We start from the raw sequence: 22,660 nt of genomic DNA, 5'->3' as shown, positions 1-22,660 counted from the left end.
TAGTGTAAGACTGAATGTCATTATGTGTCAATCATTACCTATCATATGACATCGAGATTACCTATGCTTGGGCAAGTTAGTAAAAAATTTTAGAATGTTATGTATGGTAGGAGACAATTTATCGTTTGTTCATGTTGATTCATAATTTACATTATTAAGTTATATATTAATTGTTTATTGCTGCAAAAAGAAATTATTAATTATGATAGCCAATATGATTGGGAACGTAAATGTGAAATTAATATTTCTATAGAGGTGCATTACTTAAATGTGGCTTTACTATTGATTTTTATGTGAATTAGACAATCTAAGAGTTATTTAATACCAGTGAAACATAAGATATCTATGAGATTTAACTGTTACTATTGTTTTTGTAGGAAAAAATATTGCATCAATCTTATACAACTAGAAAGATAAAAATAAATGTGTATTTAGTATATCCCTATTTGTTTATGGTTTTCATTATAAGAGAGTATTTTTATTAATTCTTTTTTCCTTCAAAAGTTCTATTTATTCTAATTAGATAAACTATAATTGCTACTTGTTCTGGTTATCCCATATCGGTTGTGAAAGGGGTTAGTAGTGACTTTATAAGTGTGAGGGAAAACCTCACCCCTTGGCCTAACTTTTGAGGTTGAAAGAGGCTTGAGACTACCAAACACTAATATTAAAGTCCAGGCTCACCAACATTTCAATCTAATAATCTAATTGAGAGAATAGGTGTCTATGCTTTTGATCCAAGCCCTTTGTGTGAGGAGGAGATTTTAGGGGTTATCCCACATTGGTTGTGGAAGGGGTTGATAGTGACTTTATAAGTGTGATGGAAAACCTTATCTCGTGAGCAATCTTTTGGAGTTGAAAGATGTCTTATACCACCTACCACTACAACATTCTTTATCAACAATATTCTTGTGTCACTTTCAAATTAATGATAGGGTTATTGCCCACGAGTTTATATTTTAACATGTATGCATAGATTATTCTAGAAGAGACAGGTTTATTTGGGCCACAAGTAAACTTCTATTTATTTTTATTTTTTTGCGTTAAAATTCATTGCATGTTTTAAACTTATACAACGTCCTAGGTATAATTTATTTTATTTTATTTACACAATACCTAACACTCAAGGACTGCTAGTTACATGTACTTGCCATCAAAAAATGTATTTCACTCTCTCTCTTCCCCCAGGTCGTACATGCACCCACTAAATCAAACGACTTGAAAGATTTTATTTCTTCACTTTTATCACCACCATGATAAGTCAATTTTCTCTATAATTGTATATTTGTTTGCGTTTCTCTTTTTTCTTTTTTTGTTGCATTTTGCAGAAGACAAAAGCCGAAGAAACTAACACTTTGATTCCACCCAATGAGCTTCAGATCATTGACGCTGTGCCTTTGAGGATGGTGCCTGCTCTTGATCAAAAGCCGAGAAGGGGAAAAGGCCCTAGAGGTCCACTGATAGACGGCAGAAGAATTGGATTGCCTGAAGGGTGGATGTTCGAGCAGAGGCAAAGAACCCACGCTAATTACAAAGGAAAAATTGACCAGGTTTCTCTAACACTCAATTTCTTCTTATCTAGGTTTTCATAGCTTTGAAAGTTAACTTTCAAATTAGAGAGCTGCAGTATGCTGAAATTGCATGTTGTTTATAACTCTGTGGGACATGTTTATTAATTTTAATTAATTATTATGAACTGAGTATTTTTCAATTAATATCTCAAATGTATAGTTACAGAAATTTATTTCAAAAGCATGTGGTGAGCCTGATTGTTGAGTGTGTTTCAAATGAATGTGCAGTTCTACTATGAGCCGGGGACAAACAAGCAGTTCAGATCATTTAAAGAAGTCGAGAAGCACTTACTGTCAAAAGGACAAAATATTAATCCAATTACTCCTAACGCATTGCAAGAAAATGACCGGCAGAAGCTTGAGACACCACCAGTAGTTGGCCTTACCAATGTGAGTGAGCTTTCAAAATCACATTTCACTTTTGGCTCGTATTTAAATTGTTGTTTTCAATTTTCTTATATTCGATGTAACATCCTTGAGTATACATATACACGCAGGATGCTGCTGGGAGCTCTAACCCTGACCCTCAATCAAGTAGCCAACAGCCAAAGAGGGGGAGGAAGATTGGTGCTAAAGCTAAACGTATTAAATTTGACTTTAAAAACCGGCCTAAAGAAGTTACATGGGTTCTTGCCGATGCTCGGACCGACAACTGGTCAGCTTTTATTGGACAAGAGAAGGTTTCAAATGACACACAGCAGACTTGGTCTAAAACTCTTATGGAGATCAATAACCCATAGAATCAAGATCATAATAACAAATAAAGTGGATTTTTTTTTTTAATTTAAACAAAGTTATGTGTATATATGCAAAGTGTTCATCATGAACACAAATAAATCCTGATTTTTGACGACAACAATTTCTATAGTTTAGATTTTTTCTTATTCAATGCATCGGAGAAGTTGATAAAAAATTTTGTTGATAACAAAACACACAAGAGATATGGAATTTCTGCTTTAAAAAAGAAAGAAACTATTTAATTAATTAATTATCCAAGCAATTAGATACTGCAAATCCTTACAGATACGGGGACCAAACATCAAATAATGGAAGCTCATATGCGCTATATATAAAGCAAACCATTTACTATTGTGACTTGAGTAAAATAAGATATGGAATTTATTCCAGAAAAATGAAATACAAGTATGCAACCCAAGAGGGGGGTGAATTGGGATTCTAAAAAATTATTCAATTTATTAAAGAAAATCTTAATGCAATTATAAATCAAATTCAAAGCAATAACAATTAAGATGATCACAATATAAAAAGATAAGGGAAGAGGGATTCAAACACCGAGATTTTTACGTGGTTCGGCCAACCTCCCCTACGTCCACGCCTCCAAGCTTTCCGAGCTTGAGGATTCCACTAAGCAAGCCTCCAAGGCTTCAAATGCTTACACTTGACTTCCAAGGTGTCAATGGACCTTTACAACAAGAGATTATCCTCAATCTCTTAACCCAAGTGTATCCCAACACTTACAATCACTCAAAGTAAAAGATTACAAATTGTTTTGCCTCTCACAATATGTAAGATTACACAATGATGCTTAATATGTGAATAGATGAAGCAAGAATGTGTTCTAAGCTCTATGAAGATTGTATTATCGAATATTAGCTCAAATGGTTGTGTTGTGATCAATCTTCTTTGAATTTGAATGAGCTTATTTATATCTGGAGCTGAAAATCTAGCCGTTACAAACTGTCAAACAGAAAATGGTTCGCCGTTAACTATAAACAGTTCGCCGTTTCGGTTGGTCAAAGTTACCGTTGGGCCAGATTTCAAATAAACGGTTAGCCGTTTAGGATTGTCCTTTCGCCGTTAACTTCCAGAGACCTGCAAGATGAGCATTTGTTATCCGTTTACGCTAAACGGTTAAGGACTTGCATGAAGTAACGTTTCTGGATATTATCGGTTAACCGTTTGCAATAAACGGTTAGCCGTTTGTCTCCAGTAACCTGCAAAATGAACATCAGTTAATCCGTTTTCATTTAGCGGTTAAAGGATTGCATAAAGTGGCTTCTCTGGGTATTATCGGTTGACCGTTTAAAATAAACAGTTTGCCGTTTGGCTCCAGTAACCTGCACAACAATTTAGCCTTATCAGTTTTCGTTAATCAATGCCAGAGGAGGACAACCTTCAATTCTGGACGTTATCGGTTAACCGTTTAAAATAAACGGTTCACCGTTAGGTTCCAGTAGCCTTCCCATCTTGGGTGTTTTCCGTTATTCATAAACGGCTAGAGCTTAGGCAATATGTTGCTCTCTGGTGCTAATCGGTTAACCGTTTAAAAGAAAACGGTTTACCGTTAATTTTCAGTAACCTTCCCATCTTTTGTGTTTTCCGTTTTTCATAAACAGTTAGAGGTTTAGGAAATATGTTGCTCTCTGCTTTTAATCGGTTAACCGTTTTAAATAAACGGTTCACTGTTTATAACCAGAATTGCAATTTTAAACAAGTTTTTGCAGAGAATCTCTTTCTAATTTGAAAATCCATCTTTTATGAAGAAATAAGGCAATGATTATAAGGGCTTTCGTTTATTAAGAAATAACTCCAATTTTTTTTGTCAAAACCATATAAAATTTGTTATCATCAAAATCAATATTATTAACATATTCATGTTAACAATCTCCCCCTTTTTTATGATGACAAATTTCATTCAAAGATTAGCTCCCCCTTAATATGTGCTTCCCCTCAATGTATGGCCAAATTAAGAAATGTTCAATAAAAAGATTTTTGCTAAAAAAAAAAAATTCTTAAATCACCCCATTTTAAATCCATCTTAAAAACCATAGTTATCTCCCCCTTCATCATCAAAAAGAAAAGTGAGAATAAGAAATACGCAAATCCATTAAAGAAGTTGCCCGGCTTTGGCGAGCGAAAATTTTGGCAAAGTTTCCCCTTAAAAATGATCAAAACCACTTATACAAAATGAGATAGAACACTTCCAAAAATAGATTGACACCAACTTCTTCTTTCAACAAGCCAACAACTCCATGAACAAAACAAATCAACACTCCAATATCCACAAATAAACCAATACTACAATATCCAACAATCAGTCAATCACAAATCATCAATCATCTAATCATCAAGAACATCACACACATATGCATCAAAATCCAAAAAAAATAAAAATGCTAGCAACCAAAATGTAAAATGTATGTGCGAAAACAATGCTATGAAACTACGGAGGCGGAGAAGATGTGCTCCCCGGATCATAGCCGAAATAGCCGAGAATAGTGCGCTGTCCAGCGATAAGCTCAAGCTGCTGATCAAGGCTCTGCCGCTGGAAGATCTAAAAGTCAGAACGCATCTGCTGATGGTCACGGGAAATAGTGTCCAACCGATCAAGAATCAGCTGCCGGCGCTCCGAAATCCGCTGAACATCAGTGATCAGCTGCTGCACTTCGTCTGAAGCAGGGGGCTGAACTGGAGCTGGAGGCGGCATAGAGGCAGATGGCTGCTCGGGAACAGCAGAAGGCTCAGGAGCAGGAGGCAGCTCGGAAGAGGAGGGGATGTCAGTGTCTATCGCATGCTCCTCAGGGTCTGAATCAGCAGGAGGCCGAGGTACAAAATGGCGACGCGGAAGATGAGGAAGAGCTCCTAATCTAAAATCAGGAAGCTGATCGGGAGGATAGATATCATTGAGCATTCGATCATCCTCTGCAGCAATCAAGGTATCCCGGTTTTTGGAGTTGCTGGTCTTTATCCACACTCCATTCTTCCTAGAGAATCCGATACTGGTCATGGCCTTGGGACCAATCCGTCGAGTCTCCATATGTCCAATATCAAGAAGTGGCACCTCAAAGCGTCGCAGTATTTTAGTGATGATATTGCCATAAGGAAGCAAGCGGTGGTTGACCGCTGGAGTACTCAGCATATGTCGCACAATAATATACCCGAGGTTAATGGGACGGTCTGTAAGAAGGCTATCCAATAGGGCAACGTCTAACCTCATCCGAGTGACCCTTCCTAGGAGTCACTATGTGCTGTAAAATAGAGTGAAGAATACGAACTTGGAGAGGTAAAAGTTGAGACCGAAACGGAAGCATACAAATCTCATCCGATAAGTCTCTACGACGACATATATTACGGACGCCATGAGTATGAGAAAAAGTATCAAAGGAGAGGGCTTTCCTAGAGGTGTAAATGTCAAGCCCCTCACAAGAGATACCTAGAAAGTCAACTAAGTCCACATCATCAAATTCTATGGGTACACGGCCGACTTAAGTGACTATCCTATTTGGGCGAGTATCGGAGATTTGCATATTAGAGTAAAAGACTCGCACTAAATTTGGATAGACCTGGTCATCAAGGTCAATGGCAGCCTCTCAAGGCTGAAGCATATCCCTAATGCTTCTACCACATACAACTAAGTTGCGGAAATCATCAATATCAACAAAAAAAGGATCAAGTACCTTTCGTCCATCAAAGCGATCTTCGAACCGCTTAGCCAAGGCAGGTGTGGGGAAGTGAATCCTTGAAAATTCAGAGACCTCCCGAGGTGGTATGAGATTCCTTGGAGGCACAGATTTACGCCTGGGATCTCTCCGAGAGGGTTCAGCCATGGAAACACATAATGGGACGAAAGTAAATCGATAAAATGTTTAATAAAGAGTAGAGGATGTGAGTAGGATGTTTAATTTGGTTGAAGAAATGTGGAAATCGGATTAAGAAGGAAGAAACCCGACCCGCGACAGTTGGGGTTTAAATTTGGGATTTTTGAATTTTGGGCTCGATTTGAAGTTTTGAATCGATCGAAATGTTCTAAAGGTGATAAGAAATTATTTTGAGGGTTTGATTTGGCACGGAAAGCAAGAAAAATGAGGATTTGAGGACAAAGAGACCTTCGGCTGCGCAACAATGGAGGAAATGGTGAGAGGGTAACTGGAGAAGGAGAAGAAAACCTTTGAACAATTTTTATATTTCGCGAAAACGGTTAACCGTTTATTGAAACGGTTAAAGGGTAACTTTCAGGGGCTGAAGAAAGGGAAACGGTGAAAGCCTAAGCGCTTAACGGCTAAGGAGTAACTGTTAGAGGACTCGCTGTTGAAAAACGGTTCACCGATTGTGGCAAACGGTGAAAAGGTAAACGGACAGACACATAATCTTGTTATTGGAATTAAACGGTGATCCGTTTATAGGAAACGGCTAACCGTTTATTTTATCTGTAATTTCGCACATTTGATTTAATTTTTGGCTAGCAAATAATATATTCCAAGATCATTTAATTGATCTGAAAATATTTTATGAGCCAATTTAATGCATGATTCATGGACATGGTTTCAACCAATCAATTCATATAATCAAGAGTTATCAATGCAAATTCATCATTTGTCTACCAAGCTCAAGCATTTCATAAATAGTAATCAATCAATTCAGTACACTCAATAATAGGAATAGAGATGTTAATGCAAAAATTTCATCATCCTAAGTTCATGCCGAATTTTTGAAAATTGTTCTTTGCAAAGCGGTTTTGTGAAAATATCGGCAAGTTGTTTTTCCGTGGAAATAAACTCTAATGCAATATCTCCCTTTTGAACATGATCTCTCAAGAAATGATGTCTTATTTCTATATGATTGGTTCGAGAGTGTTGAATAGGATTCTTTGAAAGGTTTATAGTACTAGTATTATCACACTTAATAGGAATTTGTTCAAGATTAATGCCATAATCTCTAAGTGTTTGTTTCATCCAAAGTGCTTGTGCACAACAACTTCCGGCAGCTATATATTCAGCCTCGGTAGTTGAAAGTGCAACAGAATTTTGTTTCTTGCTAAACCATGAAATAAGAGAGTGTCCTAGAATATAGCAAGTTCCACTAGTGCTCTTCCTATCCACTTTATAACCAGCAAAATCCGCATCCGAAAAACATGTTAAATCTATATGAGTTCCCCTAGGATACCAAAGGCCAATATCTATGGTTCCACTCAAATAACGGAAAATTCTTTTAATAGCGAGCAAATGAGATTCCTTGGGACATGACTGAAATCTTGCACACAAACATACACTAAACATGATATCGGGTCTACTTGTAGTCAAATAAAGTAGAGATCCGATCATACTTCGATACATTTTGATATCCACTTCTTTACCTTTTTCATCTTTGTCCAGCTTGGTTGTTGTGCTCATTGGTGTATTCTTGGTCTTTGAATCATCAATGCCGAATCGTTTGAGTAGATCCTTTACGTACTTGGCTTGATTTATGAAAATTCCTTCCTCGTTTTGTTTGATTTGAAGTCCAAGGAAGTATTTCAACTCTCCCATCATACTCATCTCAAATTCCTTGCTCATACACGATGAAAATTCTTTACACAACAACTCATTAGTAGAACCAAAAATAATATCATCAATATAAATTTGAACAATAAGTATGTCTTGGTTCTTATGCTTAACAAATAGAGTAGTATCCGCTTTACCCATAGAGAAGTCATTTTCTAGCAAGAAATTTTTAAGTCTATCATACCATGCTCTAGGTGCTTGTTTTAATCCATACAAGGCTTTAAGCAACTTATAAACATGATTTGGAAAATTTTCATTTTCAAAACCAGGAGGTTGTTTCACATAAACTTCCTCCAAAATATAACCATTTAAGAAAGCACTCTTGACATCCATTTGATATAAAATAAAATCCTTATGACATACATATGCTAACAACATCCTAATGGATTCTAACCTTGCTACAGGATCAAAGGTTTCATCAAAATTAATTCCTTCTTCTTGGTTGTAACCTTGAGCCACTAATCTAGCTTTATTTCTTACAACCACACCGGATTCATCCATCTTATTTCTAAACACCCATTTAGTACCTATTATAGATTGATGTTCAGGTTTAGGAACTAATTCCCACACATTGTTTCTTTCAAATTGATTTAACTCCTCTTGCATTGCCATAATCCAAGATTCATCATTTTCTGCATCCTCAAAGGATTTTGGTTCAATTTGAGAGATGAATGCATTATGCTCACAAGTATTTCTAAGTGATGATCTAGTTGTAATACCTCATGAGGGATCTCCTAAAATTACATCTTTAGGGTGAGAAGAGACATACCTCCACTCCTTGGGGAGTGTTTGAGAAGTATCTTCATTTTGCTCCACATTTGGCTCTTCATGATGTTCCTCTTGAATTCCATGTGGTGCATCCTCTTGATTGTCATTTCATGCTTCTTTTTCTTCTTCTTCTTCTTCTCCTGCATCATCATCAACAACGACTTTCTCCGTAGAGGAGGGGTTAGACTCATCAAATGTCACATGCATAGATTCTTCCACAACTAAAGTTCTTTTGTTATAGACTCTATAAGCTTTGCTTGAATTTCAATAACCAAGAAAAATACCAACATCGGATTTTGGATCAAATTTACCAAGATTATCTTTTGTGTTAAAAAAAAAACATTTGCATCCAAAAACTTTAAAATAGCCAATGTTGGGTTTTCTATCTTTCCAAAGCTCATATGCAGTTTTATTAAGATTAGGTCTAATCAACACCCGATTTAAAACATAACAAGCGGTGTTGACGGCTTCGGCCCAAAAAAATTTTGGTAATGCATTTTCATTTAACATGGTCCTAGTCATTTCTTGAATAAACCTATTCTTTCTCTCAACAACTCCATTTTGTTGTGGAGTTCTAGATGATTGATGCTCAATGCCTAGATTATTACAAAAACTCTCAAAAGCATGATTTTCAAATTCTCCTCCATGATCACTCCTAATGCATACAATACCATGCCCTTTTTCATTTTGTAATTTCTTATAAAGCACTTTAAAAGCATCAAGAGCATCATCCTTATTGGCTAAGAATAATACTCATGTATATCTAGAATAATCATCCACTATCACAAATGCATAATATTTGCCATTTAGACTTGCATATCTAGATGGCCCAAAAAGATCTATGTGAAGAAGTTCAAGTGGTTTTGAAGTAGAAATATGGTTTTTATTCTTGAAAGAAGTTTTAATTTGTTTTCCAAATTGACAAGCTTCACAAATCTTATCCTTTTGAAAACCAATTTTCGGAAGACCTTTAACTAAATCATCTTTCGAAATTTTTGAAATCAAATCCATAATTGCATGTCCTAACCTTCTATGCCATAACCAACAATCATCATGCAATGCCGAAAAATATTTATCAAGAGTAGATGCACATTCTATGTCAATGATATAAACATTACCACATCTATTTCCAACAAATAGGGTTTTGCCATCACATGAGTTCTCAATAACACAACTAAGTTTATCAAATATAACTTTATAACCTTTGTCACATAATTGACTAATGCTAATTAAGTTGTGTTTCAAGTTTTCAACCAAGCATACATTCTCAATTAGAGTTGAAGAGACTTTACCAACATTTCCAATTCCAAGAATTTTTCCTTTTGAGTTATCTCCAAAAGATACGTCTCCACCATTTTCAATTTTGGTGAAGCTTGAGAACCATCCATAGTTTCCGGTCATGTGCCTTGAACAACCGTTGTCCAAGTACCATTTATTCTTCTTCTTTTCAAGCCCTACAAGAAAAAGTCTCAAGTTTTAGGTACCTAAAGCTTTTTGGGTCCTTGAGAGTTAGCAACGGTTCCTTTTGGAACCCAAATGCATTTGACACCATAATATGCATTCCTTTTCACGGGACATCTAAATTTCATGTGACCATTTTGATTACAATAATGACATATAATCTTATGATCATTTGTGGAGGTAGCTTTAACAAAATAATTCTTATAATACTTTTGCTTCAAGTTAGGCTTATATCCAAGTCCTCCTTTATCAAAAACACATTTTTGTGAGTTAAGCATATTATCCAACATCTTTTGCCCATTTGTAAATTTCAAAACAATTTCATTCAACTCATTATTCTTTTTCTTGAGCAATTCGTTCTCATTTTTCAACTCATCTATGTGTGATTTCAAATGCTCATGTAAGATGCTAGGTTTCTCATTTGATAATGCAATTTCATCATGCAATGTTTTGTTTTCTACTTCTAGGCATACAATTCTTGCATTTAGAGATTCATTTTCATTTTTAAGCTTTGCCATTTCCTTTTTAAGACATACATTCTTTTTACCAATTTTCATCAACTCATTATGCAAATTTTGAAAGGCATCATATAATTCATCGTAGGTTGGGTCACTTACCTCATTGAGATCATCATCCCCTCCTATTGCCATGAGTGCTAAGTTTGATACTTCTTGCGATCCTTCTTCATCATTTGATTTTTCCTCACTATCATCCCAAGTTGCAACCATTGCTTTCTTCTTGAGTTTGTTGATAAGTGGGCACTCCGATCTTATATGTCCAGGCTTCTTGCATTTATAGCAAGTGATTGCCTCCTTCTTCTCCCTATAGTTCTTGAAGTTTCTGAAATTTTTTCGCTCTCCGGTTTTCTTGAAGAATTTTCTGAACCTCCTTGCTAGCATGGCTAGCTCTTCATCATCCGGTTCACTCTCCCCATCACTCTCATATTTTGAAGCTTTGAGAGCAATGCTTTTCTTATTCTCCTCATGTCCTTTTTCTGCAGCTAAATCCTCTTCATACGAAATAAGAGAACCAATTAAATCATCAAGAGGTAAAGTATTTAAATCTTTGGCCTCTTCAATATCGGTTCTTTTAGGTCTCCATTCTTTTGGAAGAGACCTAATGATTTTCTTAACTTTCTCACTATTTGAGAAGGTTTTCCCTAAGGCACCTAGGGTGTTCACTATGTCCGTGAATCTAGTGTACATAGAATACACATTTTCATTTTGTTCCATTTGGAACAACTCATATTGACGAGTGTATCTACTGATTTTAGACCCTTTCACTTGATTTGTCCCTTCATAGACAACTTCAAGTTTGTTCCATATCTCTTGTGCACTTTCACAACTAGATACTCTATGGAATTCTTTCTTATTAAGGGCACAAAACAAAGCATTAATAGCCTTGGAGTTTAGAGACATCTTTCTCTTTTCTAACTCACTCCATTGACTCGATGGTTTAGGAATATCATCTTCTACTTCATCTTTGAACGTAGGCATGAATGGACCATCACAAACAACTTCCCAAATTTCATAATCTAAGGCTTGCAAATAGATTCTCATTCTAGTTTTCCAATAAGCATAGTCATTACCATCGAAAAATGGTAGTCTAGTTGTGGATTGCCCTTCTCTACAGGTTAAGTCATTTAGGGTTGCCATGGATCTTTTACTCTAGACGATTAAGTCTTAACAAGAGAACGAGGCTCTGATACCAATTGAAATACAAGTATGCAACCCAAGAGGGGGGTGAATTGGGATTCTAAAAAATTATTCAATTTATTAAAGAAAATCTTAATGCAATTATAAATCAAATTCAAAGCAATAACAATTAAGATGATCACAATATAAAAAGATAAGGGAAGAGGGATTCAAACACCGAGATTTTTACGTGGTTCGGCCAACCTCGCCTACGTCTACACCTCCAAGCTTTCCGAGCTTGAGGATTCCACTAAGCAAGCCTTCAAGGCTTCAAATGCTTACACTTGACTTCCAAGGTGTCAATGGACCTTTACCACAAGAGATTATCCTCAATCTCTTAACCCAAGTGTATCCCAACACTTACAATCACTCAAAGTAAAAGATTACAAACTGTTTTGCCTCTCACAATATATAAGATTACACAATGATGCTTAATATGTGAATAGATGAAGCAAGAATGTGTTCTAAGCTCTATGAAGATTGTATTCTCGAATATTAGCTCAAATGGTTGTGTTGTGATCAATCTTCTTTAAATTTGAATGAGCTTATTTATATCTGGAGCTGAAAATCTAGCCGTTACAAACTGTCGAACAGAAAACGGTTCGCCGTTAACTATAAACGGTTAACCGTTTCGATTGGTCAAAGTTACCGTTGGGCTAGATTTCAAATAAACGGTTAGCCGTTTAGGATTGCCCTTTCGCCGTTAACTTCCAGAGACCTGCAAGATGAGCATTTGTTATCCGTTTATGCTAAACGGTTAAGGACTTGCATGAAGTAACGTTTCTGGATATTATCGGTTAACCGTTTGCAATAAACGGTTAGCCGTTTGTCTCCAGTAACCTGCAAAATGAACATCAGTTAATCCGTTTTCATTTAGCGGTTAAGGGATTGCATAAAGTGGCTTCTCTGGGTATTATCGGTTGACCGTTTAAAATAAACGGTTTGCCGTTTGGCTCCAGTAACCTGTACAACAATTTAGCCTTATTAGTTTTCGTTAATGAATGCCAGAGGAGGACAACCTTCAATTCTGGACGTTATCGGTTAACCGTTTAAAATAAACGGTTCACCGTTAGGTTCCAGTAGCCTTCCCATCTTGGGTGTTTTCCGTTATTCATAAATGGCTAGAGCTTAGGCAATATGTTGCTCTCTGGTGCTAATCGGTTAACCGTTTAAAAGAAAACGGTTTACCGTTAATTTCCAGTAACCTTCCCATCTTTTGTGTTTTCCGTTTTTCATAAACAGTTAGAGGTTTAGGAAATATGTTGCTCTCTGCCTTTAATCGGTTAACCGTTTTAAATAAACGGTTCACCGTTTATAACCAGAATTGCAATTTTAAACAAGTTTTTGCAGAGAATCTCTTTTTAATTTGAAAATCCATCTTTTATGAAGAAATAAGGCAATGATTATAAGGGCTTTCGTTTATTAAGAAATAGCTCCAATATTTTTGTCAAAACCATATAAAATTTGTTATTGATGAACATAATTTATATACATATTTTACCCTTAATTATATAATTACTAGTTATTTTTATTTGTTATTTTTAATTAATTAAATTATTTTATTGAATAGGGGATTAATTGAAGATTATGGATAAAAAAGGATATAAGGGAGCTCAATTTTGGAAGCGTTAATTAATTGATTTCAGAAGCAATTAAACATACATGCATGTGGAAGTGAAGCCGAGGAAACCGAAGCTAGTAAATTAATTGATCTAGCACATGAAGAAGAATTTAAGCATAACATTGGCTTTAGCTTAGTTAAGTTACACATGCATGGCATTGCAAAAGTGGAAAGTAATTTAAATGGGGTCCACACTTGGCTTTTACAATTGGAAAAAGGAATCCTAGTGCAAGCTTAATTGGGGATCACGTGTGAGAGCTAAAGCAAATAAAAGAGCAAGCCTTTTGGCTTTAGGATTTAAGAGGTGGGGCCCATTTCAAAGATTATAAAAGTAAGCTTTTGGCTTTTGGAGAGGAGCGAGCAGAGGACGGAAACAAAAGGCCAGGAAGCGAGAGCTGCAGACACAAGACGCAAGGCTGGGCAGCAGCAGTTCGACTTCCATGAGTGATTTTATTTCTTTTGTTACTCTCAATTTAAGTATGTCTAGCTAATTTTCTTATACTGAGGTTAAAGATGAAACCCTATTCAATGAAATAATTATCTTTTTATTTATTTAATTCCCTATATATGTGCTTTAATGTTTATGGTTTTTATTTCACATGATTAATTGAATGTTATTAAAATCTTCTCATCAATTCTGTCATGCATTATTGATTGTTAGGATTAATATTCGATTAATTCTATGCTTAGATCTATAAAGTTTATACATGATTATCTTTGATTTTATGTCTTTCATTAAATTGTTTACATAGAGTGCTTAGGAAAACTTTGACTATTTGTTATTTAATATGTTTACATGGGATGCTTAGATGTCATATTATTAAGCAGAAAAAGAACCTACACAAGATTAATTTTATTTGGGCTTAATTGTTATATCCATGAGATGACATAGATTGATTTCGAGTTGTCACTCTAAAATTGGGAATTAATTAATAATTAGATAATTACTAGTTGAATAGTGGTGGATTCCGAAACCTTGGTAATTTTTATCTTATTGAATTCTCATTTGCTTTAATTGTTTTCTTAGTTTAATTAGTTTAATTTCTCTTAAAAGTCAATTTGGTCAACTAGGTTAGAATTAATATTAATTTTAGATTTAAATTAGACTTTTCAATTTATAACAATCCATGTGGGATCGACCTCGTTACCACTACTCTATTTCTAGATTCGTGCGCTTGCGAGTACATTAAAATTTTCACAACAGTTATCATCAAAATCAATATTATTAACATATTCATGTTAACAAAAAATAGTTTCAAATGAGAAATACATTGCAATTTCTTTCAACGCTCGTGCAAATTTATCTCTTGCAAAAAAACTAAAAAAGTTCGTCTTAATGGCAGAATTATATCTATTTGATACGATTCATAATATAGAATCTACAAACAACATGGCAAACAAAAAAAAAGAGTAAAGTTAAAGGACCAAAATGTAACATTTACATTAAATTAATAAAGTAACTACTTAATCTACACTATTTCAAAACAGTAAAGGGAAACAAATGGGGCCTGCCTAGATAAAAATATAGCATAATATCTAGACAAACTTAATTTGGGCCCCAATGATGATAGTAGCCGTTGCTTTAGCAAATTTACCCTGAATCTCCTCCACCTTTACTTGCCAAATGTGCAAACATTGCCAACTTTTGCATGCAATAAAAAGGACACAATAATAAGCCAATTTGTTTGACACTCCCTAGATCTGTTCCCTCTCTCTGTCTACCTCTCTTTCTCAATTTCTAGGGTTAATTGGTTGGCAAAGTAGAGGCTTGAAGGCCTCATCATCAGTACCGACATTTGCTTCTCAAGAAATGACCGATGGGGTAATTAATTCAGCTCCTATCCTTGCTATATGCCATTTTCTTGATTCTCTAATAAGATCATCAACAAATTAGATGGCTCGAGGCTCAGATCTGATGTAAATTTTGCTTAATTAACATTTTTTTAATTTAACAATTTTACTGCTTTAAAAAATTTGTGAATTAACCCTAACGGAACAACAATTGATGAAGAAAGAATTAAGGTACATGATTCTCTTGTTCGTGGAAGCTTTATCTGATTATTATTCATATTAGTTCCGCAGCATGAGTCTCTCATTCATGAGTTAATTTAAATAAAAAAACCGTCATTTGTTCTATTCATGACATTTTAGAAGACATATAATGTGAGAAATGGACAACTTCCTTTAAAAAATAATAAAATGAAATAAATCGACAATTTCCTCGATGAGAAAAAATTCTTATTCAAGATACATCCTTATTGCTTTATTTTTTAACTTACTGAACATTATATCTCTATCCAAATTCCACTCTCTATTCAATTCAATTTGAGGTTATTAAGTAATCTCTTAATCTACCCTGCATATATTATAGACTTCTTTAGCTTCCGTGAATGAACACTAATTAAAGGATAATTACAAATTGCAGCCTCTTCCATCGCGTGTAGCAACAGATAGAGTGCAAGATGCGGTATGTTATTTCTGTCTCTATAACTATTTCTAGGCTTTTTTTTATAGTCAATAATTGATACTGGGCTATATGGTACCTCTAAGAGAAAAAAATGCAGGAAATTCGTAAATGTGATTAATGTTTTTCATTTGCAAACTAATTTATGGATCTCAAGTTTTCTTTTGGGCCAGGGTGGTATAGAGCGGAAATGTGACTTCATGCGTTTTATTTCTTAAAAAAAAAAGAAAGAAAAACATGATACATACATACATACATACATACATGAGTTGTCAAAAAAAAGAATAAAATGGGTTTCGCGCCTAATATTAGATGTTCACGTAGATTACATAAAATAAGAAATTGCCAAAAAAAATAAGTTAGTTAAAAACTACTTAATATGATTGTGATAAAGAAAAATATTTGCATGTATATTGAGATCATATGACAATGTTGTTTACTATTTATCGTTACTGTAAGATTGAATGTCATTATGTGTCAATCATTACTTATTATATGACATCGAGATTACCTATACCTGGGCAAGTTAGTAAAATATTTTAGAATGTTATGTATGGTAGGAGACAATTTATCATTTGTTCATTAGATTCATAATTTACAATTTATAGTTATATGTTAATTTCTTATTGCTGCAAAAAGAAATTATGAATTATGATAGCCAAAATGATTAGGAACATAAATGTGAAATTAATATTTCTTTACAGGTGAATTACTTACATATGGCTTTACTACTGATTTTTATGTGAATTGGACAATCTAAAAGATATTTAATACCAGTGAAACATAAGATATCTATGAGATTTAACTGCTATTGTTATTTTTGTATCAAAAGAAATTTGTATAAATCTTATACAACTGGAAAGATAAAAATAAATGTGTATTTAGTTTATCCCTTTTTCTTTATGGTTTTCATTATAAGAGAATCTTCTTATTAATTATTTTTCTTTCAAAAGTTTTATTTATTCTGACTAGATAAACTTATAATTGCTACTACACTCTTTATTAGCAACATTCTTATGTCCCTTTCAAATTAATAATAATTCTTTTTCCAAAAGTTCTATTTATTCTAATTAGATAAACTGTAATTGCTACTTGTTCGGGTTATCTCACATCAGTTGTGGAAGGGTTGGTAGTGACTTTATAATTGTGAGGGAAAGCCTCATCCCTTGAGTTAACTTTCAGGGTTGAGAGAGACCTAGGACTACCTAAAACTGATATCAAAACGCAAATTTACCAACATCTCAGCCTAACAATCTAATAGAGAGAGCAGGTGTCTATGTTTTTTATCCAAAGCCTGTGTGTCAAGAGGCAATTGTTGGGGTTATTCCATATCGACTGTGAAAGAGGCTGGTAGTCACTTTATAAGTGTGAGGGAAAACCTTATCTCTTGAGCTAGCTTTTAGAGTTAAGAGAGATTTAAAACCACCTAACACTACTACACTCTTTATCAACAATTCTTGTGTCCCTTTCAAATTAATGATAGGGTTAGTTCCCATGAGTTTTTATTTTAACATGCAAGTATAAATTAATCTAATAGAGTTAGGTTTATTTCGGTCATGCATAAACTTTTATTTATGTATTTTTATTTTTTATTTTTCCTTAAAATTCATTGCATGTTTTAAACTTATATAAGCTCCTAGGTATAATTTATTTTATTTTACTTACACAATACCTACCACTCAAGGACTGATAGTTACATGTATTTGCCATTAAAAAAAAAAAAGTATTTCACTCTCTCTATTCCTCCAGCTGGTACATGCACCCACTAAACTAAACGACACATAGATTTCATTTCTTCACTTTTATCACCACCATGATAAGGCAATTTTCTCTTTAATTGTATATTTGTTTGTGTTTCTTTTTTTTCTTTTTCTTTTGGGGTTCATTTTTTGTTGCATTTTGCAGAAGACAAAAGCCGAAGAAACTAACATTTTGATTCCACCCAATGAGCTTCAGATCATTGACGCTGTGCCTTTGAGGATGGTGCCTCCTCTTGATCAAAAGCCGAGAAGGGGAAAAGGGCCTAGAAGTCCACTGATAGATGGCGGAAGAATTGGATTGCCTGAAGGGTGGATGTTCGAGCAGAGGCAAAGAACCCACGCTAATTACAAAGGAAAAATTGACCAGGTTGCTCTAACACTCAATTTCTTCTTATCTAGGTTTTCATAGCTTTGAAACTTAACTTTCAAATTAGAGAGAGCTATGCTAAAATTTCATGTTGTTTGTAATTCTGTGGAACACGTATATTAATTTTATTTTGTTATTATATACTGAGTATTTTTTTTTTCAATTAATAGCTCGAATATATAGTTACAGAAATTTATTTTAAAAAGCATGCGGTGTGCCTGATTGTTGAGCGTGTTTCAAATGAATGTGCAGTTTTTCTATGAGCCGGGGACAATGAAGCAGTTTAGATCATTTAAAGAAGTCAAGAAGCACTTACAGTCAAAAGGACAAAATATTAATCCAATTACTCATAACGCATTGCAAGAAAATGACCAGAAGAAGCTTGAGACACCACCAGTAGTTGTTCTTACCAATATGAGTGAGCTGTCAAAATCAAATCTCACTTTTGGCTTGTATTTAACTTGTTGCTTTTAATTTTATTATATTTTATGTAACATCCATTTGTATGCATATACATGTAGGATGCTGCTGGGAGCTCTAACCCTGACCCTGAATCAATTAACCAACAGCCAAAGAGGAGGAGGAAGATAGGTGCTAAAGCTAAATGTACTAAATTTGACTTTAAAAACCAGCCTCAAGAAGTTATATGGGTTCTTGCCGATGCTCATACCGACAACTGGACAGCCTTTATTGGACAAGAGAAGGTTTCAAGTGAGACACAGCAGACTTGGTCTAAAACTTTTATGGAGATCAATAACCCATGGAATCAAGATCATAATAACAAATAAAGTGCATTATTTTTAATTTAAATAAAATTATGTGTATATATGCAAAGTGTTCATCATGAACACAAATAAATCCTGATGTGTGATAACTCTATCTTTTTCTTTTTTTGGTTTAAATTTATGTTTTCGCAATTCATGTTATTGCTTTTAAAGAGCACAAACCATGGGGTCAAGACTGGAAGGATTGGTTGAAGAAGAGGGAACGAACAAATTAGTAAATAATTAGAGATATGTGCGCTTGTGTTAAAGTTGAACCAAATTAAATCAACTCAAAAATTTTTGCACTAGATATCAAAGTTATTTGTATTCAATTCAAATCAAAAAGAGCGTATTATAATAATTTAGGTGGATAGAATCTGAAAGGATTGGAATTAATGATGGACTCAACTGTTTCCGGCTAGTTGTGAGACACATCATAAGTATTGAATGCATAATGTAAAATATGAAAAAATATGTGGGGCGAATGAAAATAACCCTTTCTATTTTTCAAATCCAAAATCCCTTGCCATGAGCCCCTGCCAAAAGTCTCTGGTCGGCAGTATACATTTTTCTTTTGCACTTATATTATTGTTATTATTAATATTATTATTTTACAATTCTTGGTTGATTTATCATATATCTAAGATTTCAGTATCAATTCCAGTAGGCTAGCTTGATTTTGGTTAAACAATTTGATGATTTTATTTATGATTGCTAATTCCGTTTTTATTTTTTCAATTTTTATTTTTTTATTTATTTGCTTTGTTTGATTACCGAGAAAGAAACAGAGGTTTTATTTGTATTCAAAAAGAAAAAGAAAAAGAAAAGGGAAATATAGGGAAGATTTGAGTGTTTATGCCTTTGTGGTCATAACGTACTCTTGTTTAGTAGTAGCTTTTAATATATTACTAGAAATGAAAAGAAAACTGAAATGTAAAATATTAGAGAAAATCACGTTACAAGATAGTTTTTTATATTAATTTCAATCCATATTCAGTTTATTCATGAACTGAAAGAATGTTATCACAGAGCTTTAGTTTAATTGATGATCTTTCAATTCTTTTAATGGGTATCTTTTAAGCAAAGAGAGAGCTAATTTTTGTTTGTTTAATGAAAAGTTCATCTGTTGGGTTGCTTGGGAGCTTATGAATCACAAGACTCTTTTGTGAGGATATGATGCTAAATGTTATATTTTCTGTGCGTGCAAGTGTGGATGTTATAATGATTTGGTTGTGGTAAAATTGATTGGATGACCAAACAAAATCTAGTAGATTTTACATTTTATTCTTTAAAAAAAATATTGTTTCTTTGGATATTTCCTCAACAAAGGAATGCTATAATTTACTATCTAGTGTTCTTGAGTTTCGATGTTGATAGTGTATCTTATGAATTTTTTCCATAGGTTCGTTTCACTGAATCGACATAATAAAGAATCTACCTTTTCTGAGGTAGATGGATTTGAAGATGGTGATAAGAGTAATATCCATGAGGAAGTTTCTGAATCAGGTTCAGAAGAAAAGGAAGATGTGAAATTGGCCACCCTTCGGAATAGGACATATGCAACGGTGATCTTCCATTCCTTCAATCATATATCTGATTCATAATGATGTTTAATTGGCTATTAGCTACCAAGAGTTTTATTTTATTCAATGGTTCAGGCCATTTCCACGAAGGAAACTCTCTAATTGGCAATGGATGGTGATTGTTCTATTAATTGTTGGAACAACCACAAGCCAGATGATATTAGGAAACAGTTTTATTTTATGCAACACAATCACGAATCAGATTTTTCTTTCTTGCAAGATAAGTGCTCAAATTATATCTTGTTGTATCATTTGCTCTCTTTGTAAAATCTATGGCAACCATATTGATGACATACTGGCAGTGCTGCAAATTTTTCAGGTTTGGTGAGATTACTTAGTTAAAAGTTATTCTTCGAGTAAGCTATTTATTTAAATTTTATTCATCTCAAAAAAATCTTCTAACTAGTATGTGAGATAGAAAATTATTAAACTAGAAACAAACAAGAACATACTATTTTTAATAAAATAAAAACTTCACATACGAATAAGAATACTTTAATAATTAATAAGAGAATAGTTAGAATAACAATTAAGATTGTGATAGCAAAGAACAGTTAGAATAACTAATGTCTGCAGGTCTTTGTATGAAACTAAATTATTTGAAGAGCAGATTTCAAAAGGGAGGGGGAAAAAACAAAGAACCCACAATAATAGCAAAGAATAGGAAAAAAGAAAAGCGTTAAGTTTTTTTTTAAAACTAAAATCTTCGCTTTTATTAGAGTTTTAGAATCACTATGTAATATTTTAGTGGTACAATTTATAAGAGTTTGTTTTAAAAAAATTATTAATGTAGTCTGCTTGGGATAAAGGACAACTCAGGCAACATTTTATTTTCAAATTACAGTATAATTCCTCTAAAAAAATTAATATAATTATTTACGGGTTTTAATTTACACAATGTAAGGTTATTAATTATGAAAATATATTTTATTTTTAGAGACAAATTACACACAATTTATTTAATGGGCCTTCTTTCTATGTGGATCTCTTGACAACTGCCTAAGTTGTCTATGATAAGAACTGACACTATTTTTGGTAAAATAATTAAGAAATGCAATAATAAATAACAAAAACTCTTTCTTCCATCCAAATTTTCAAAGGGCCAGCTATATCAGAGTAAGTAATTTGGGGTTGAGTCGTATAACTTCTCATCTGTTATGGCTTGGCCTTTTATGGCAAATTTTGGTGCGCAAACTTCTTTCTTCTATATTTTCAGAGAAAGAGAATTAGCATATGATCTGTTCGAATCTACCACTGGAACAAGAATGATGCATAATTATTCATATTGGAGGAGTAGTAGCTAATTTACCCTATGGTTGGATAGATAAATGTTTGGATTTCTATGATTATTTTTTAACAGGATTGTTGAAAATCAAAAAGTTATTACGCGAAACCCTATTTTTTTAGAACGAGTTGAAGGAGTGGGCATTATTCGTGGAGAAGAAGCAATAAGTTGGGTTTATCAGGACCAATGGTACCAATGTTTGGAATAGAATGGAATCTTCATAAAGTTGATCATTATGAGTGCTATGATGGTTTTGATTGGGAAGTCCAGTGGAAAAAAGAAGGGGATTCCTTAGCTCGGTATTCACTCCAAATCGGCAAAATGGCAGAATCCATAAAAATTATTCAACAAGCTTTAGAAGGAATTCCAGGAGGCCCCTTTGAAAATTTAGAAATCCGTTGTTTTGATAGAGAAAGCAATATAAAATGAAATGATTTGAAGATCAATTCATTAGTAAAAAGCATTCTCCTACCTTTGAATTGACAAAACAAGAATTTTATGTGAGAGTAAAAGCCCTAAAAGGAGAATTGGGAATTATTTTTATAGGGGATCAAAGTAGGTTTCCTTGAAGATAGAAAATTTGCCCACCAGATTTTATCAATTTGCAAATTCTTTCTTAATTAGTTGAAAGAATGAAATTCGCTAATATTATGATGATATTAGGTAGTATAGATATCATTATGGGGGAATTTGATTGTTGAAATGATAATCACCACACCGAAGTATAAGATATCAATTCTTTTTCTAGATTGAAATCCCTACAAGAGGTGTATGAGATCTGAAGGGTGCTTGCCCCTATTTCGATTTATGTATTGGCAATCACAATCAATGTCCTAGCAACAGCATATTGGGCCTAAATATGCCAGCCCTTTGGGAATTCTTCAAGATTTAGATGATGCAACAAACCTCCCTTACAATGAAAAGCTTTTTTCACCTAGAGGAAATAATAGTTTACTTAGTATTGGTCCATCTATATTAGTCATAGCAATTATACTAAGTTATTCAATAATCCCTTTTAGTTATAATCTTGTTTTGGCTGAC

The 22,660-nt window shown here is 33.8% G+C and overlaps 1 pseudogene; it reads left to right on the top strand.

Moving 5' to 3' along the window:
• Positions 1-6,434: 6,434 nt before the first annotated feature.
• On the top strand, positions 6,435-22,320 carry LOC127902977 (NAD(P)H-quinone oxidoreductase subunit H, chloroplastic-like; annotated as a pseudogene).
• Positions 22,321-22,660: the final 340 nt, after the last annotated feature.

This window comes from Citrus sinensis, chromosome 6, assembly GCF_022201045.2.
Source record: "Citrus sinensis cultivar Valencia sweet orange chromosome 6, DVS_A1.0, whole genome shotgun sequence".
NCBI lineage: Eukaryota > Viridiplantae > Streptophyta > Magnoliopsida > Sapindales > Rutaceae > Citrus > Citrus sinensis.
Note: the sequence above shows the minus strand (reverse complement) of the source record. Positions and strands in the feature narration are given on the sequence as shown.